This window comes from Aythya marila, assembly GCF_965140915.1.
Source record: "Aythya marila genome assembly, chromosome: 1".
NCBI lineage: Eukaryota > Metazoa > Chordata > Aves > Anseriformes > Anatidae > Aythya > Aythya marila.
The window spans coordinates 100,616,701-100,635,534 of record NC_139042.1 but is presented as its reverse complement, the minus strand read 5'-3'; positions in this window follow the sequence as shown (position 1 = coordinate 100,635,534).

Here is an 18,834-nt window from a genome sequence, read left to right as displayed (position 1 = left end):
TTTTAATTCTTCTTTGAAAGATTTTTACAACTTTTCACAAAGGAATCGCAATGAGGACTGGTAGATAAGTAATATGAAAGTTTTAATAAACAAATATATTTTCAAGCAACATGTAGGATGCTCGTTCCCCTGAATTATTTTCATGGATAATAGTAGATTTTTTTTCCTGTTAACAAAATAAGCTTCATATTTTTGTACACATTAGAGGCCTTAGCATCACTTTAACCTATTGACATTCACAACTAGTAATGTGTGTTGGTGAAAAATCATCAGCAGAACTATGAGAATATGATAATTTAGTCTGACTGATTTATGTATCAAGTAAAAATTATATATATAGTCTTGTAACCCTTATTAACCTTGGGCTGTATAGTTTAAAGAAAAGTGAGAAATACAAATAAATAATTATGAGAGCAAAAAAGCAAAACTGTTTCACAGTAAACTAGTTATTTTGAACAGCACAACTGATATGAAGGATAGGTAGTTGTGGTGGTTTTACCTTGCTGGGCAGCTAAACTCCACCACAACTGCTCTTACACTCTGCCTCCTCCAAAGAAGAGAGGGGGAGAAAAAAGTATGCTGGAAAGAAAAAAGAAGCTCATGGGTTGAGATAAGAATAACTTGGTTAAAGGGAAAGAGAAAAACAAAATAAAACATACAAGCAAAGGCCATGCGGAAGCAAAAAGCAAAGACAAAAAAAAAAAAAACACATTGCCTACTTCCCATCAATGAGAGATGTTTGGCCACATCCTGGGCATCTATACATGTCATGGTTATTTAGGAGGACAGATATCTTCATAATGAGAGTCCCCCTCTCCTTCCCTTTCCCCGTCTTTTATTGCTGAGTGTGACATCACATGGTGTGGAATATCACTTTGATCAGTATAGGTCATCTGCCCTGGTGATGTCCCCTCCTCACCTCTTGCCCACCCCAAGCCTACTGGCTTTGGGGGGTTTAGAGAGAGTCTGGATGCAGTGCCAGCATTGCTCGGTGACAGACAAAACACTGGTGTGATTTCAGGGCTGTTCTAGCTACAAGTGGAGAGCACAACATGGGGCGCTGCAGGAAAAGTTAACTCTGTTCCATCCAGACCCAGTACGGTGGCATCAAAGAGAGAATATCATGAGGATTTTTGAGTGAAGAAGTAGTGTTGTTAGTATATGTTGTGGCAAACATTTTGTATGCATTACATGTGTTATATAGAAAGTAGCAGAACAAAACCTAAAAAACCATGGCATGACTGGGAGGAATTAGCACTGTAATTTATCATCATAAAAAATTAACTAAATATATTCTGAAATAATAGTCTTTTAAAAATATCATGTTGCATAGAAGACTAGAAAATATCAGGCTTTTATGCCCTATATATGACAATGCTGGATAAAAAAGATGGCACCTTTTTATGGGTTCAGAGGATAAGGTCTAGTGTTGCTGTGTATCATTCAGACAAGCCCTACTTTATCCCATCTAAATAGGGATCAGGTAGTTTAAGCTCAACTGCCTGTGCCTGATGATGACATTTTCCTGTGTGCAGGCCACATGGGAATGGAGCTGAAAATTTATTATTAGTCCAAGAAGTGTTTCACCTCTTTAATAGTTCTTCTTATTCTATGTAGAAAAAACAGTAGGAACACATTTAAAATTGCTACCCAACCTCAGCAAACCTTCGCAGTACCTATGCCTTCTGTCAGTGCTGTTGTCACCCTCCACTGTCCTTGTGGCCTAAGGCCAATGCTTCCATCCCCCACAAAAAGACATGGGAGAGATGGGCACATCAAACCCATGACCACCACCCTGAATTTTTGTCTGAAGGAGTGTGATGGTGGTGCTGGGGTCCTTCCTTCCTCAGTCCTGGGGGTCCCATTGTCTCTCTTTTCATGCACTTTGCCATCATGGCCTGTTGCCCCCCCCCTCCTCCCAGGGCAGGGCTGAAAGCTGCCCCACAGCCTCCCTGTACTCCTAGGACTGTGTGCCCAGCAGGGACAGCCTGGGGCTGTTAGCCCCTTCCCCCTGGGGCACTCACAGAGCTGAAGCTCAGCCAGGCCGGATAATGGGCACAGGGCCACAGGACACTGGGGAAACCCAACTCAGACCCGCAAAGGCCCAGGGCAGCACGGCCACCTCTGGGGCACAGCCACAAACATACCCCCAGCAATGGCAAATACAACCACAGAGACTGGGCCATAACTATCAAAGCTTATATAACTTAACCTAATTAGACCTAATGATATCTTTGATCCATGGAATTACTGGAGTTAAAATATTTGCAGTTATCAAAAGTATGTGTTTAAAATGTTATACATTATTTTAATTAGTCCAGACATTTGAAAATAAAGAAAGTTTTGGTTAATGGCTAATACTGAATATCTATTTTTACATTCTTGTTGAGAGGAAACTGGAAGAGCAATTCACATATTCATATAGACTTGCAGCTTCATAACTTAATTTAAATTTTTAGTTAAATTATGGGTTGAACCTGTTTATTTTTTTCAAAGTGTGTTTGAAGATGATGGTAAGAAAAGGGGAAAGGTACAAAATCAAAACATCAAAATGGTGAAACATGGATTTACTAATAATTACCTCTCCTTGGACATGCACATGCCATGTAAATAAGTTAAATATAAGGATTTTTTTTATGCAACAGTTACAAGTATAAGTATATTTTATTAATGATCCAGAATTATTTTTCTAGAGGTTTCACATGGGATCAAATGAAGTTTAATTTGTCTTATTCCACCACCAAAAAAAAAAAAAAAAAAAAGCATATGCACACATCTCTCACAATACACAGTAGAGTTTTAGAGTTTTGCTTTCTTTATATTCATATGAGCCAAACATTTTACTATAGTTCTGCAGTTTCTGTTTGATTTTTTTTGGAATGCTACCGTCCAAAGGGGATTTCAGAGAAAAAGAGAACTTCTTCCTTTTTAAGGATTAGCAAAAGACAAATACTGTAATAGCTTACCAGCCTGAAGTGTGTTTTTCTAGATACATTGTGTTGTTACTGTGCACCTTCTGTGTTTCTGGTCACACTTCTACATTTCTACTTCCATTAATTCATGCAATTATTTTTCTGCCTGCCTTGTTAATACAGCACCTACATGTACATGAAATGGACAAACAAACAAACAGAAAGGAAGTGAATGCATTCTGTTCGTTTCTAGACATTTGATAACAATTTGCTGGTAACAAAATGACTACAGTATTTACAGGCATTCAGAAAAGAGAGTAACAGTTCTGCTCTCAGTCTGGTAAACAATTAAAGAGGAATTATTAGAAGAGCTAATATTGTTCTTTTTCAAGAATATTGTGTCACTGGAAATACTATTAGGAGGACATACTTAGTTGTCTCTTCTCGCATCTAAGTAGTACTAGAATTAGGAGAGGGGCCATTTCCCTCTCAGCTCCTCTACTCTAATTGGTTTAACTGCTGAAAATAAGGACATGGTTCATTTACTCATAACCTTGGTGGCCAGGAACCTACACAAGGTGTAGCTGAAGGTAGGATGAAGTCACACACCTTAACAGATGAAAAAGTTGCCCATTTGCCTTACCCTAGTAATTAACAAATGATCTCTGCAGAGATAGTAATATATGTTCTTAAATAAACTTTCCCTGTTTGCAGCAATGAGATAGTAATCTGTCTTACATTACAAAAAAGTTTTGGAATTTCTAACAGCATACTTGTCTCCATATACACCTATTTTACCATAAGTACTTGAGATTTGCCTTTTAAAAGGAGAAGAGGAAATGTCAAGGTTTTGGTTGACATGATCTGTTCTTGGTGAGATTTCTAAGGCACACAGTCACAACCTTGCATCAGACACGGGCAGAGGAAATAAGGTTGTATGGGAACAGTTGCTGTGTCTGTAAACATGATGTATCTGAAATAGATAGCTGGAGCACGTTCTGCAATGGGAAGGTGAGATAAAACTAACCTGATCTGAAGATGTTCCTCAGAGGTTGGTGTTGGGGCCCATCCTCTTTAATATGTATTGATGATTTGGATCATGGAATCGAGCGCATCCTCATTAATTTGAAAATAAAACTAAGTTGGGGGGAAGTGTCAATTTGCTGGAGGGTAGGAAGGCGCTGCAGAGGGACCTGGATAGGTCAAATCGGACCTGGATTGGCAAAGGCCAATGGGATGAGATTCAACATGGTTAAGTGCCAGGTCCTGCACTTTGGCTACAACAACCCCATGCAATATGCTACAGGCTTGGGGAAGAGTGACTGGAAAGCTGTGCAGATGAAAAGGATCTAGGAGTGTTGGTCGATGCTCACCTGAACATGAGCCAACAGTGTTCCCAGGTGGCCAAAAAGGCCAACGGCATCCTTGCTTGTATCAGGAACAGTGTAGCCAGCAGGACAAGGAAGGTGATCGCTCCCTTGTACTCTGCTATTGTGAGGCTGCACTTCAAGTACTGTGTCCAATTTTGGGTGCCTTACTATAAGAAAGACATCAAAGCCCTGTAGTATGTCCAGAGAATGGCTATGGAGCTGGTGAAGGGTCTGGACCACAAGTCCTATGAGGAATGGCTGAGGGAACTGGGGTTGTTTAGTCTGGAGAAGAGGAGGCTCAGGGGATTCCTTAGTGCTCTCTACAACTACTTGAAAGGAAGTGATGGGGAGCTGAGTGTCGGCCTCTTCTCACAAGTAACTAGTGATAACTAGGTAACTAGAAGGAATAGCCTCAAGTTGTACCAGGGGAGGTTTAGGTTGGAAATCAGGAGAAATTTCTTCTCAAAAAGAGTAGTCAAGCATTGGAATGGGTTGCCCAGGGAGGTGTTGAAATCACCATCCCTAAGGGTGTTTAAGGAGACATTGTACATGTGGTACTTAGGGACAAGGTTCAATTGCTGGTATTGGTGGTAGGGGCAAGTTGGACCAGATGGTCTTGGAGGTCTTTTCCAACCTTAATAATTATATGATCCTATGATTCTACGATTCTATGTCTTACACTGGAGAAGATAAATTTTGACCTCATCAGAGTCAAGGCAGCTGCATATCTAAAGCTGTGCTTACCACTGCTGCATCATGACAGGGTGATATTTTCAAAGTTTTTCTTGCTGTTAGGTAGCCTAAACTCACTGAATTAGTAAGAAACTCTGTTAATTATATATCCATATATGGGGCCAATTTTACACTGTTTATTCATTCTGTTTGTCACTTTGCTGTGCGTTTATCTTCAAAACATTGTACAAACTCCAAAAAAAAAAGCATGACTCTAACCTTTTCATGGTTCACAAAATACTGTATGCATGATAAATTTGATGTTTCTTGCTGTTGTGAGGAAGGGAGCTTCAGATACTTCTTATATCCATCACTATGAAAGGCTTGTGAACAGATTTATCACAGGAGAATAAAGATTATGATCTAAATGTGCCTGTGTAGATAATCTGAGAAACTACATTTATAATTCTAAGGAATTTTAAATGATGAAATCTACAGTAAAACCTATGCAGTTCTTCCTTTCAGATATTTAGTATTTATTTATTTATCCCACCCTTCATATGACATTTGAGTGTAATGAAAAACTAATAACATATCTCTCTCAAAGTAGTCAATGAAGCAGATAGTTAATTCAACATACAGAAAATGTTGCTTAACAGTTCTGAGTGTAAATATTTTAGCTTTATATGAAGAAACTATGAATATGAACTGAATTTATAGTATTTGAAATTTATTTGTAAAACAACACCATAACATAAGGAAGTACCAATCATCTTTATTTTATAGATGGAAATTAAGGCACAGTGTGTTAGAATAATATTTTTAATGCATTTTACACTGAGAATCACGGGATAAAAGACATTTTTATATCAAGGTTTACTATCAGTCAGAGAGAAGAGCCACTGGTTTACAGAGCTCTGTACCTTTTGTGCTTCCTGTGGCCCAGTCTGTAGAAAATTATTTATTTATGACATCTCTCTCTTGTTGTGCAGTTAGGACACGTTCCATGGAACAAATCCTTTTGATTTTCATAACCTTAATTTTTCAAAATCTCATTTCCAACTCTCCCCCCTAACTTTTCTGTTAAGATGTTCAAGTGTAGTATGCCATTGTCATGAAATATTATTTGCAGATTATGAAAGATATTTTGGTCCAAAGGCTTCGTCTACATCTAAATGAGCAGGCACATATAGCATAAAAAGTAAATAGTGATTGCCCCACTAAAGTCCCTTACAATTTACTTGACCAGGTGCTGGAATTCATGCAGACATTGGCAATCTCTTAGGGCTCTTTATCTTGGTTTGAATTGTTATATAACAATCAGTTGAATTACTGGATCTATTTTTAGGTTAAATGATAGCTCTTTCTCCAAGTTGAGCATAAATCATAACATATTCTCAGGATCATTCATATTCAAGGAAATAGTGAAAGTTTAATGTTATCTATCTTTAAAAATGTTGTCCCATTCGGATGTGCTCCTCTATTATCTCCTCATTTCTATAATCCTCTAACCCTGAATTCATTATCTCAGTGAATACTGCCCTGCATTTTAAACTTTATTGGAGCTGCATTTTTTAATTTTATTTTTTTTTAGCTTAGAGATCCCTTTCATCCATATCAAAAATATTAGTTAGACTTACTGCTAAAAGCCATACTTCTCCTGATTTAAATACATTTTGGCACTGTTTGTTTGGAATGTAATACTTTTAAGATGTTGTGCACATTTTCAATCCAGTTTAAGTCCTGGCATGATTTGATTTTTCATTTAGCATCAAGCTTTCTACTTTACTGTTGCAAAAAATCACCCTTTTCTTGTGAGTTAAAAAATGATAACACAAAAGATGTCCACTTGATGGATAAAATATTGGTATTTTTCTCAGAATTCAAACTTTCATTCAGTATACTAACATATTATAATTAATAAATTGAAATTCCTGGAGACTTAGCCGGCATTTGTAGTTTTGGGACAGGTTTTCCTCTATATTTATTGAACAGTAGTAAAATTTATTTTCTATTGCTCATTTTAACAGAGGTGACAATAATTAATGGTTCTTAATATCTTCACATATATTATCTCATAACAGATGAAAAGCTCTTACATAGAATAAGATATCTTTTGCACAACACAATATCTCTTGAACATCTACATTTGTAATTGCCACACTCAGAGCACTTTGTGTGGGTGAAAGAGGAGCAGAAATAAAGTCTGAAAATTTGTATCAGTAAACCTGTTAAGAAAAATAAGATTGTTTTGCAAATTAAATCTTTATATGCCTTCTTTCTGGAATAAAGAAATGGAAATAAACCTCCATCTGTTCCTCTTAATGATTATTATAAGAAAATAAGATAGCAGAGAACTACGATATTTAGAACAATTTTCTTGGTTATGTAAAAAGCACAATTTTTATAAATAACATTTATGACTCTGAAGCCTTAAGACAGATCTCCTTCATCCTATAATGTAGCTCCATCTAGAGCAGGAGCATCAATATCAGTGGGATGTGAACATTTTAATGTGTTTTTGTAGTTGTTGTTGTTGTTTATTTGTATTTCTAATATAATTCACCGAAAGCCCTAGTGTAGAAAAGCAATTCAGAATGTGCTTAAGCCCTACAAAATTTGATTAAGGTTAAACTTGGGCTTTAAGAGAAGAACATGCCTAAGTGAATAACTGACTCAGAGCTTCAGACTGAGTTAGGATGGCATGGGCCTTGTGTCTGCTGTTTTCCTCTGAGGGTACCAAGACAGCAGACAGCATACAGTTTATCAAGAATAACAAAAGCTATTCATAGCTGTCAATGCTGATTCCTCTAAGTATTACTTAGCTAGATACTGAATACTTTCTCATTCAAACTCTTCCTAGGAACTGGGTAAGTCCTCCCTGCCTAGGTACCCTCATTCCTGGTTCAGTAGCTCAGCATGCTCTAGAAGACACTTGAGACTCTTCATCAGGAAGATTTTGATCTTTTCTTTGTAATCTGTAACCAGTCACCTTATAGGAAGCTCAGATCCCAAGTGCATTAGGTCCACAACTTCTTCTTCCTCCTAGCTATTTTCTAAACTATTATAAGCCAAAAAATCAAACCAAACAAAATAAATAAATAATTAACCTTTCTTCAAGCCATATTTTGAAATCAAGCAGACAAAATTGGATGGTTACAAGGTACCTCGGGGAGGGGAGTGAAAGGGAGGGGAGGGAAAGGAAGGGGAGGGGAAGAACTGTAGACCACTATGAGGTCTCCCCTTAACCTCTTTTTCAGGCTGAAAAAGAGCCCTCTGCGGGGCTGTTCTCCAGTGTCTTTATCACCCAATCTGTACATACAGCCAGGGTTGCCCCATCCCAGGTGCAGGACCCAGCACTTGCTCTTGTGCTTCATGCAGTTGGTGATTGCCCAGCTCTCCAATCTGACCAGATCTCTCTGCAAGGCCTTTCCACCGTCAACAGATTCAACAACTCCTCCCAGTTTAGTATCAACAGCAAATTTGCTCAAAGCACCTTCTAGTCCTACATCCAAATTATTTGTAAAAACTTTGAAGAGAACTGTAACTAAAATTGAGCCTTTGGTGGACCCTAATGACTGGCCGCCAGAGACTGATGTGGCCTCGTTTACCATAACCCTTTGAGCCCTACCCATCAGCCAATTATTCACCTATCATATGATGTTTTTGTCTAGCTGTATGCTGGACATTTTATCTAGTACGATCCTATGGGAAATTGCGTCAAAATATTTACTGAAATCCAGAAAGACTACATAAGCTGGTTTTCCTTGATCAACTAGATGGGTGATCTTATCATAAAAGCAAATCAAATGTATTAAACAGGACCTACCCCTCGTGAACCCATGTTAGCTGGGACCAATGACTGCATTGTCCCCCAGGTACACTTCAATAAATTCAAGAATCACCTTCTCCATAATTTTATCAGGTACTGACGTGAGACTGATAGGCCTGTACTTGACAGGGTCTTCTTTCTTGACCTTCTTGAAAATTGGCACATTTGCGAGCTTCCAGTCACCTGAGACCTCTCCAGATTCCCAAGATCATTGAAAAATAATTGAGAGAGGTCCCATGAAGACATCAGCCAGCTCTCTGAGCACCCTGGGATGAATCCCATCTGGACCCATGGACTTTTATGGATCCAGCTGAAGCAGCAAATCCCTCATATGTTCAGGGTTGGTTGGGAGTTTATGATTCACACCATCACAGTCCTCCAGCTCAGGGTACCTGAAGTCCTGAAGCCCATCATTGACATTAAAGACAGAGGCAAAGGCATTAAATGTCTCTTGCTTTGCCTATGTCTTTGTTTATGAGGTGACCATCCCCATCAAGTAGCAGACCTATGTTTTCTCTGGTCCTCCTTTTACTATTCACATATTTAAAAGAGCCCTTTTTATTGTCTCCCACAGACTTGGCCAGCTTCTATTCTAATTGGGCTTTGGCCACACAGATTTTCTCCCTACAAAAGTGAACAACGTCCCTGTAGTCCTTCCACATTGCCTGACCCTGCTTCCAACAGCCATACACTTTCTTTTTATGCCTAAGCATCAGAAAAAGATCTCTGGTCAGCCAAGCCGGCCTTCTGCCCTGCCTGCTTGTCTTTTGATATTTTAGAATTGCCTGATCCTGTTTTTTTAGGAGGCAGTGCTTAAAGATTGAGCAGCAGTGATAGATGCCAATGCTTTCAAAAGCAGTTTCCCAGGAGACCTTGCTGACTAGTTCCCTGAGCAACCTGAAGTCTGCTTTCCCCATATCCAGGACTGAAGTTTTGGTGGCAGTTTTCCTCCTGTCACTAAAAATTTTAAACTCAACTGCTTCATGGTCACTATGACCAAGACAGTTGCCAGTTGCCACGTTCCCCACAAAACCCTCTGTGTTCTCAAGCAACAGATCTAGGAGGGTACCTTTCCTAGTTGGCTCCCTTAGCACCAAGAAGTTATCATCAAGGTGCTTTAGAAGCCTCCTGGGTCTGCTTGTGTTGGCCATGTGATATTCCCAGTTAATGTCTGGCAAGTTGAAGTCCCCTATAATTGTTGAAGGAAGAACAGCCGAAAACACGACAGACACTAGTATGGTCAGATCATGCTCTCCCTTTATTACCCGAATAGCCTGACTTTTATAGTGAACTTAACAGGGGCGGATAGTGTCTCACACAAAATTATTGGTTAAAAGCACTCAGACAAACAACTACAAGAAAACAACCCCACCTGCAAGAAAACAACCCCCTTGTGATTAGCAGTCACGTAGACCTTGTCCTTCAAGCCAACTACTGGCAACAATATTTTTCTAAGTTCCTCAATTGGGCAATGTGGGAACACTGTCATGGGAACTTCTCATAGTCGTCCTGGTAGCTTGGTTTGCTCAGCTGCAGCAAGCCATGGGATCTTTGCTGTTTCAAAAATCCCTCAACATATAATGACAAGGGCAGTTGACCTCGAGGTATTTCTTAGCTCCTCAAAGAATAATTCATCGGTGTTGTCATCCTGGCCAGGTGGTCTGTAATAGACTCCCACAACAACATCCACTTTATTTGTTTGTCCCTTAATCCTTACCCAGAGGCTCTCAACTTTGCCATCACCAATTGCAAGATCCACACAGTCCAGCCCCTCCTTTACATACAGCACCACCCCACCACCTCACCTTCCCTGCCTGTCCTTCCTGAGGAGCCTGTAACCATCTATTGCAACACACCAGTCACAGGACTCATCCCACCATGCTTCATTTATGCCAATGATACTGTAGCTCTGGGACTGAGCCAAGACTTCCAGCTCATCCAGTTTAATCCTTATACTGGGTGCGTTTGTGTAAAAGCACTTCAAATGCACCTCATTGTACAGAGCACTTCATGGAGCAGACCAAAGGACCTCACTAGCACACAGTCCCTCTGATTTTGGCATGCTATCCCTTAGGTTATCAACAGCAGGCCTGGTTTTATCCCTTTCCCCCTTTGACTCTAGTTTAAAAAGCAATCTATCAACCCTGCTAACTCCTGGGCAAAAATCCTTTTCCCCCCTCTGAGAGGTGTATCCCACCTGGTGCCAGCAGGCCCAGTGTAGCATAGACCTTCCCATGATCAAGAAAACCAAAGTTCTGCCAGAGGCACCAGTCTCAAAACCACATATTGATGAGACAAATCTGCCTGTCAACATTGATCCCTGCTACTGGAAGGACAGAGGCAAACATGACCTGCACCCCTGATTCTTTAACCAGTTGCCCTAAAGTCCTAAAGTCTTTTTTGATTGCTTTTGGACTTCTTGCTACCTCATCATTACCAGCCTGAAAAAGCAGTAATGGGTAGTAGTCAGAGGGCCATACCAGGTGAGTGACTTTCACAGCAATAACTCTTACCTGAGTCACAAGGAGGCAGCAGACTTCCCTTTGGGTTGGGTCTGGATGGCAAATTGGGCCCTCTGTCCATTTCAGAAGGCAGCCCCTTATGACAATAACCCTTCTTTCTTTTTTGATAAAAGATGTAGTGATTCAGGGGTATGTTGCCTTGCGTTAGGCAACCCTTCCAACTGGATTCTACAATCATTGTTTTGCAACAATTCTACATCGTTGCAATTCTATATCGTCATTTTGACTGTCATGTTCTAGAGACTCATACCTGTTATATAAGGGTAGTCGGGAAGGTGAAGTAGGCAGGGAGAGGGCTCTCTTACCACCCTGAGCTGAAACCTGCATCCATTCCCCTGCTTGTGCTAGGTTCTCTCCTACTGCCTGGTGGGATGGGGGAACCTTTGTTTCTTGAGTGTTGGCTGGCTCATGAGTCAGTCTCAGAGAAGGTAGGGTATGCTTCCACCAGTCAATTTCCCTCTCTAACTCCCTGATGCTCCTCAATCTACTCACCTCCTCCTAAAGCTCTCCCACCAGGCTGAGCAATTCTTCAACCTGGGCAGACCTCTTACAGGCATACCCACTGCTGCTGCTGTCAGACACTGACAGAAGGCTTAGGCACACCCTGCAACCCATGACCTGGACGGCTGTGTGTTTCTCCAGCTGCATGTTCTGTCTGTGTAGCCACATCAGTAGAGGCTGCAAGAGATGCAGAGGACACAGCTCTCTGTGGCAGGGATCTTCATGAGCAGGTTAAAACCACCATTGGGAAAGACCATTGGAAAACTGTGGTGAGAGCGCCCTCTGTGTGCACTGCCATGAAAACTACCACACTGCGCTCTGATTTACACATCACGTCCTGTTTGCTGCACCTCTGGTCACTCGTGCTTCCTAGGGGCTACCTTTGTACGGCCAGGGAGGGGGCACTGCTGGCTCTGCCATGCCTCATCAGCTGCCCTCATGAGAGCTGCCAGGTTCTGGCGGCTCCCTCGGCTGCCTAGAGTGGCCTCAATGCAAGAAAAAAGCCCTGCCCACCTCAATCCCCCACTCCGCTGCAAAACACATCAGCCTGGTTTAAGCTTTTTAATGACTGCAGCTGGGTTTCTGCTAGCAGATAGAAAAGCAAATTGAGTCTCTGCCTCTCAACACATACAATCAGATACTGCTTTTTCAGTACTTCATTTTTTTCTCTGTAGGATTCAACAGATGTCAGTATCAGATCAGTAGCTGTGGAAGACAGAAATTTTTCTTCTTGCTGTTTTCTTCTTGCCAACCACCGTTATCAACATCAAGGGCAGCAGTAATTACAATGTAATTATCTATGCATCATTATTTCAGGCAGCTCCAGTTGTCTACTGAAAGTCTTCAAAAACCTTTCCCCTATAACTCCTGAATACTTGACAGTTCAAATGTTGCTTTTACCTTTATTGCCAGAGTAGTGCACCCATTTCCAACAAAAGGAAAAAAAATATATTGGTGCTCAGATTTCAAGCTTTCTTGAAGACAAAAACAAATAGTTCTCTTTCTTTAAGATGTTAGTTACCATTGGTAAACAATAGGTTAACAAAAAAGTCAACTTTCTAGTTACTACTTTGTTTCTCTGATCTGTTTCTGTCAGTATTCAAGGTTCAGGCATCATGTGGTTTTGTTTTGTTTTGTTTTTAAAGTTAGCTACACTCCTACGCAAGTTATTCTTCTTCAAACTTTTCATAGAAAACATTGATTTACAGGAAGCATTTTAAATTATTCTTAGATACAGAGCATCCAGAGGAAAATTTACCTTTCTGCTCTCATAACAACATAGCTTCTTTCCTAAAGCCAAATCCATCTTGAACAGGAACAATGTTTAAAACAATAGGTAAAATACATTTTAAAAATATATTTTAATGTATTAAAAGATTTGCAGAAGTAGGAGTGGAAATCAGTATGTGTGTTATATAACAATAGAGACTGAACTAGAAACTATTATTAAGAGAATTTTATATTAAAAATATATATATATATGTTTACTTGGATGATGGAGGTCAGGAAGACAATTTTTGCAGTTAAAAAAGCTTAGTAGCATTATTTCAGAGAATAGAAAAGAGAAATTAAGTAGGAATTCATTTCTTACTTCACATCGTTATATAGCTCACAGCATCTTAATAACAGCCAAGCAAAGGAACAGCTTAAAATCTAAAATTAGCTAAATTGTCCTCAGAACAATGTGATGCTTTAAATAGAAAGATAATAATAGTATTATAAATAATTAATGGTTTTAAAGACACAGCAGCAAATAAAGCTGTTGGACCAGATGGATTCTTCAAAGAAACTTAAAAGTTACTACCTCCAAGCTTTAGTATCTTGCTGTCTATAATAATATGATGTTCATCTCTTATATGATATAATCTCTTATTACTTTTTTTTCTCTATTATTCTGAGCAGAAATCCTCTAAATTTTTGCATAGTACTAGAAGACTTTGTATTCTCCTGTAGATATAAAGCAAAACAGAGTACAACATCCTAAATGTCAGCACTTGTTGGTTTAAACAATATGGGGGAACTCCACAGATGAATAATTTTAGAAGTTGATTTGAACTTCCAGGTGGCTAAATGCAGGTATTCAGATTCATGTTTAAAACCCTCTGAATGAAGTCACTGAGTGACTTAGTAGATCCCAAAATGGTTCCCACAAATAGGGAGAGAGATGTGTGAACACATACATACACATATATTCATACATATTTATTCATGATTATATACATATGTATATGCATTTCTATACTTGCAAACACACACTTTACTTTGGGAAGCTACTATTCCTAGCATAGTTGTGACACAAGAATAAATAGACCAGGGTAAATTTGAGGACAGATTTTATATAACAGTTTTTTTGTTTGTTTCTTTAAAGTTCTTCATAGCTTGGCAATTTATGTGATAGAAAAACTTGTAGCTATAACAGTTATTTGACTTTCTCTTTATTACCTTCCCCATCCCTGTGGTGTGCCCTGTGGATGCCTCCCCATCCCCTCCCCCGCCCCCCCCCCTAAAGCACATGAAAAAGCACATGATGTACTGTAACTTGATAACTTTATTATTCTACACAAACATTTTCTTCACAGTGATGTTTCAGCTGTATCTCTCAAAGATGGGAGAAATCTTGAGTTCTATTTAAATACAATAATCTTTCATGGAGAAAAAAAAATGTTTGTCTTCATCAAGCATTATAGAGATTTTTAAGTTATTCACAGTATCACAGAATGATTGAGGTTGGAAGGGAACTCCAGAGGTCATTTGGTCCAAACTCTCTGCTCAAGCAGCGTCACACACAACAGGTTGCTCAGGACCATGTCCAGCCATGAAAATTGCATGACCCCTCTGGGCAACAGTGCTCAATCACCTGCACAGTAAAGTGCTTCCTTAAGTTCAGACAGAACCTACTGTGTTTCATTTTTATCTCATTGTGTCTTAGAAAATGATATATAAGAGCAGTTTTAAGGCTATCTTCAGAGCACAAGACAGATTTCCTCTGGTCCTTGGGGGACTGTAGGAATCATGTTTCTGGTTTCCCTTATTACTATTGCCAAGGTCAGCTTATGTTCCCGATTGTGCAATGCAAATGTTGTGAAGATATGCAGCCTCTTCCTGTCTCCCATCCAAGCTAGGTTTCCGTTGTCTCTGAAGCAGAGGCTTCTGAACTAGCATCCCATGAGTTATTGTTAGAATGGGAAGAATGTTTGTATAAATGCTGAACCCAGCCATGTGGCAGTTTGCGAAGGATTAACTCAGGGATTACTTTCATGCAAACCATAGTTTGGATGCACTGTCAGCAATGCTGGTAGAAAGAAACATCACTTGCAGAAATTGTGCATTCATTTATCATTCAATTCAATCATTCATTCAATTTCAATTTATTATTGCCTCTGAACACCTCTATATGCAGATTTGCAGATTCTATCATTCACAAAAGATAGAAAGCGATTAAAAAAAATCAGTTTAGCATAGTAGCAGAGTGTATGTGCATTTGCATGTATAGCCTGAGTATCTGAGAAAACCTGAAACTAAAAACCTAGCATATAGGTTACCATATATTACTTTGAAAAGGTAATGCCCAGCTTTAATGAAATTAAAATAAATAAATAAATAAATAAATAAAAATACAAGCCATAAATTGTATTTTCTCTCAAGAAAATGAAACGTAGATTTGTATAACACAAGATTATTAATCTTGTGTATAACACAAGATTATTAATTAACTCCACCATCCCCACACAATCATATTCTGATACATCCAGTAAGCAGTTTCTCTGAAGACTACAGAGCACTAAAATAATAACTTTACACATTCAGGTTTTAACAACCCAAAAGAAAAGACTGAACAATCTGCCAATTCATCTAATTAATATTATTGATTCAGATTCAAGTAGGATTTCCTGAAGGAAGGGGATGTATTCCACAGCAAGCTAGAGTTCACTGATCCTCACCTCTGAGGTCTCTTTGTGATATAATATGGGGAAAATTACCTTTTAAAAATTAGTTGATTTGAAGAATAGTCATGATATAAACAAGATTGCTGAATATCATACTAGGTAAAAATAAGTAAACAAAAATAGTATTCAGTATTCAATAACAGAATTTCTCAAAACGTGTGTCAAAAGTTATCTTTTGGGTTAGTGCGCTGGTAAATTACTAAAACAAAACCTAACTCAAACCATGTTATATAAAATCTGAAGTTAAGGCTACTGTAAAATGTGACAGTTCACTTTGCTTTCTTTATGACACTTAGGAGTTTGTTTCTCTTATAGCTTGGATAATAAATTAAGTTTGCAGTGTTTAAAAACCTTCTCCCCTCACCCCCCAATTGTGCTGTTTCATTCAGATGGAGTGAAGGTTTAGAGCATTTCAGAGTAAAGAAATTGAATGCTAAGTTTCTTCCAAAATAATTTGTTTTGCATTTTTGTAGTATCATTTAGACTTGAAGATAAACCTGACAGATAAGAGGTATAATTATCAATCTGCAAAGAGTGTGGTTTCTTTGAAGGTTTCTGATTTAATTAGAACAAATCACAATGAAAATATTTTAGATGCCCAGAACATAAAAATTAAAAACACAACATAAAGTTCAAATGTAATTGCTCAAAATCTCTCATATTAGAGTAAAATAAGATACTCAAACCCAGGGAAAAAAAAAAAAAAAGAAAGAAAAAAAAAGTCACAAAATGGTATTCAGTGGTTTACTATGACTGAGAAAATAAAAAAATAAACATTTATACTTGTCTGTCATCTCTCCCCTGATCTATATTTCTTTCACATGTCCATTAGATTAGAGAAGCAAGATTTCAGAGGTAAGGAGGGCCTTTGACAGTCACAAACTTTTCCTCAGTAGGATAAAGATATAAAGATATGTTGTTTTTCAGTAAGTGTTATTTTCTGTAAGTGATAAGTGATATTTTTCATTGTTTTATTTATTTGTTTATTTATTTATTTTTATTATTATTTTTATTGGCAAAGTTATACAATACTATTGCTGCACTGGACTAAGTTTTGATGTTGTTTCATTCCTGGAGTGGTGCAACAGATTACAAGTAACTACTAATTATAGAGATTTCCCTTTAAAGTATGTCTGTTTGTGAGATTCTGAACTGTGTAAGCTATCCCACATTAGCAGTCTTGCATTTTATACAGTATAGAAAAATCACCATCATCTCTATAAAGAAAGCAGTGCATGAATAAAACTTTTTTTTTTCTTTTTTTCTTTTTTTCCCCAAACATATGGAAGACCCAATTAATTAAATTTTGTGAATTGTTCAAGTGGTTAGTCATCTTTTCATCAAGGCCTTAGTGTCTGCAAAACGTGGCTGGAAATCTGTGTAGTTTAGGAGTAAGTGCCTAAAACAGCACCAATCTGAAATCAATTACAAAGGCATGTATATTTGGGGGGGAAGATGTGGTTTGAGGTATTGGACATACACTCACATTTGAGAATTATCTGAAGAGACAGATGACTGTTTTTGAATTTTAAGAAAGAAAAAAAAGGTGGATGGAAGATAGCATTTTTGTATAAAGATTTAATGACAAGATTTCAGATTTCCTTTGGTATAAAGATTGTTTCATAGATTCTTCAGGTGGATTTTTGTTTATGAATTAATTCAATTCTAGTCTGAGAATAATACAACACCCTCGCCCCTACCTCCAACATTTCCCTCCAGAACAATAAAGAAAAAATCAAACAATATTCTTTTCAATACTGTATTTCAACAAGTAGAGTGTTGAGAGCATTAAGGGCAATAAGTAATGAATACAACCATACCATATGCTAAAATGATGCTTTTCCAAAGTAATATAAAAATTCTTCAACATTTACACTTTTTTTTCCACCACCATTTGTCTACTTTATGTTGACATACTACAGTAAAGAGTTGATTTTTTAAAAGGACTAGCAATTGCCAGACATCCCATTGATTTTTGGTTTTGTACTTTTGAACATGCCTACTTCAACTGATAAAACAATTTGCGGTCTTTATTTTATATGAGCTGAAGTACATTTTAAATTTTTAGAGAAATATGTAATACAATGAAACCCAACTTGATCCATGTAGTTACAGCACAAGAACAGACTATAATATATTACTTCACACACACAGAATCACACAGAATTTCTAGGTTGGAAGAGACCTCAAGGTCATCGAGTCCAACCTCTGACCTAACGCTAACAGTCCCCACTAAACCATTTCCCTAAGCTCTACATCTAAACGTCTTTTGAAGACTTCCAGGGATGGTGACTCCACCACTTCCCTGGGTAGCCTGTTCCAGTGCCTCACAACCCTTTCAGTGAAGAAGTTCTTCCTAACATCTAACCTAAAACTCCTCTGGCTCAACTTAAGCCCATTCCCCCTCGTCCTGTCACCAGGCACGTGGGAGAACAGGCCAACCCCCACCTCGCTACAGCCTCCCTTGAGGTACCCATAGAGAGCGATAAGGTCGCCCCTGAGCCTCCTCTTCTCCAGGCTGAACAAGCCCAGCTCCCTCAGCCGCTCCTCGTAGGACTTGTTCTCCAGGCCCCTCACCAGCTTCGTCGCCCTTCTCTGCACCCGCTCAAGCACCTCAATGTCCTTCTTGTAGCGAGGGGCCCAGAACTGAACACAGTACTCGAGGTGCGGCCTCACCAGAGCTGAGTACAGGGGGACGATCACCTCCCTAGCCCTGCTGGTCACACTGTTCCTGATACAAGCCAGGATGCCGTTGGCCTTCTTGGCCACCTGAGCACACTGCTGGCTCATATTCAGCTGACTATCCACCATCACTCCCAGGTCCTTCTCTGCCTGGCAGCTCTCCAACCATTCCTCTCCCAGCCTGTAGCTCTGCTTGGGGTTATTGCGCCCCAGGTGCAGGACCCGGCACTTGGCCTTGTTGAACTTCATGCAGTTGACCTCAGCCCATCGGTGCAGCCTATCCAGATCCTCCTGCAGAGCTTTCCTACCCTCAAGCAGATCGACACACGCACCTAACTTGGTGTCATCTGCAAACTTACTGAGGGTGCACTCGATGCCCTCGTCCAGATCATCGAT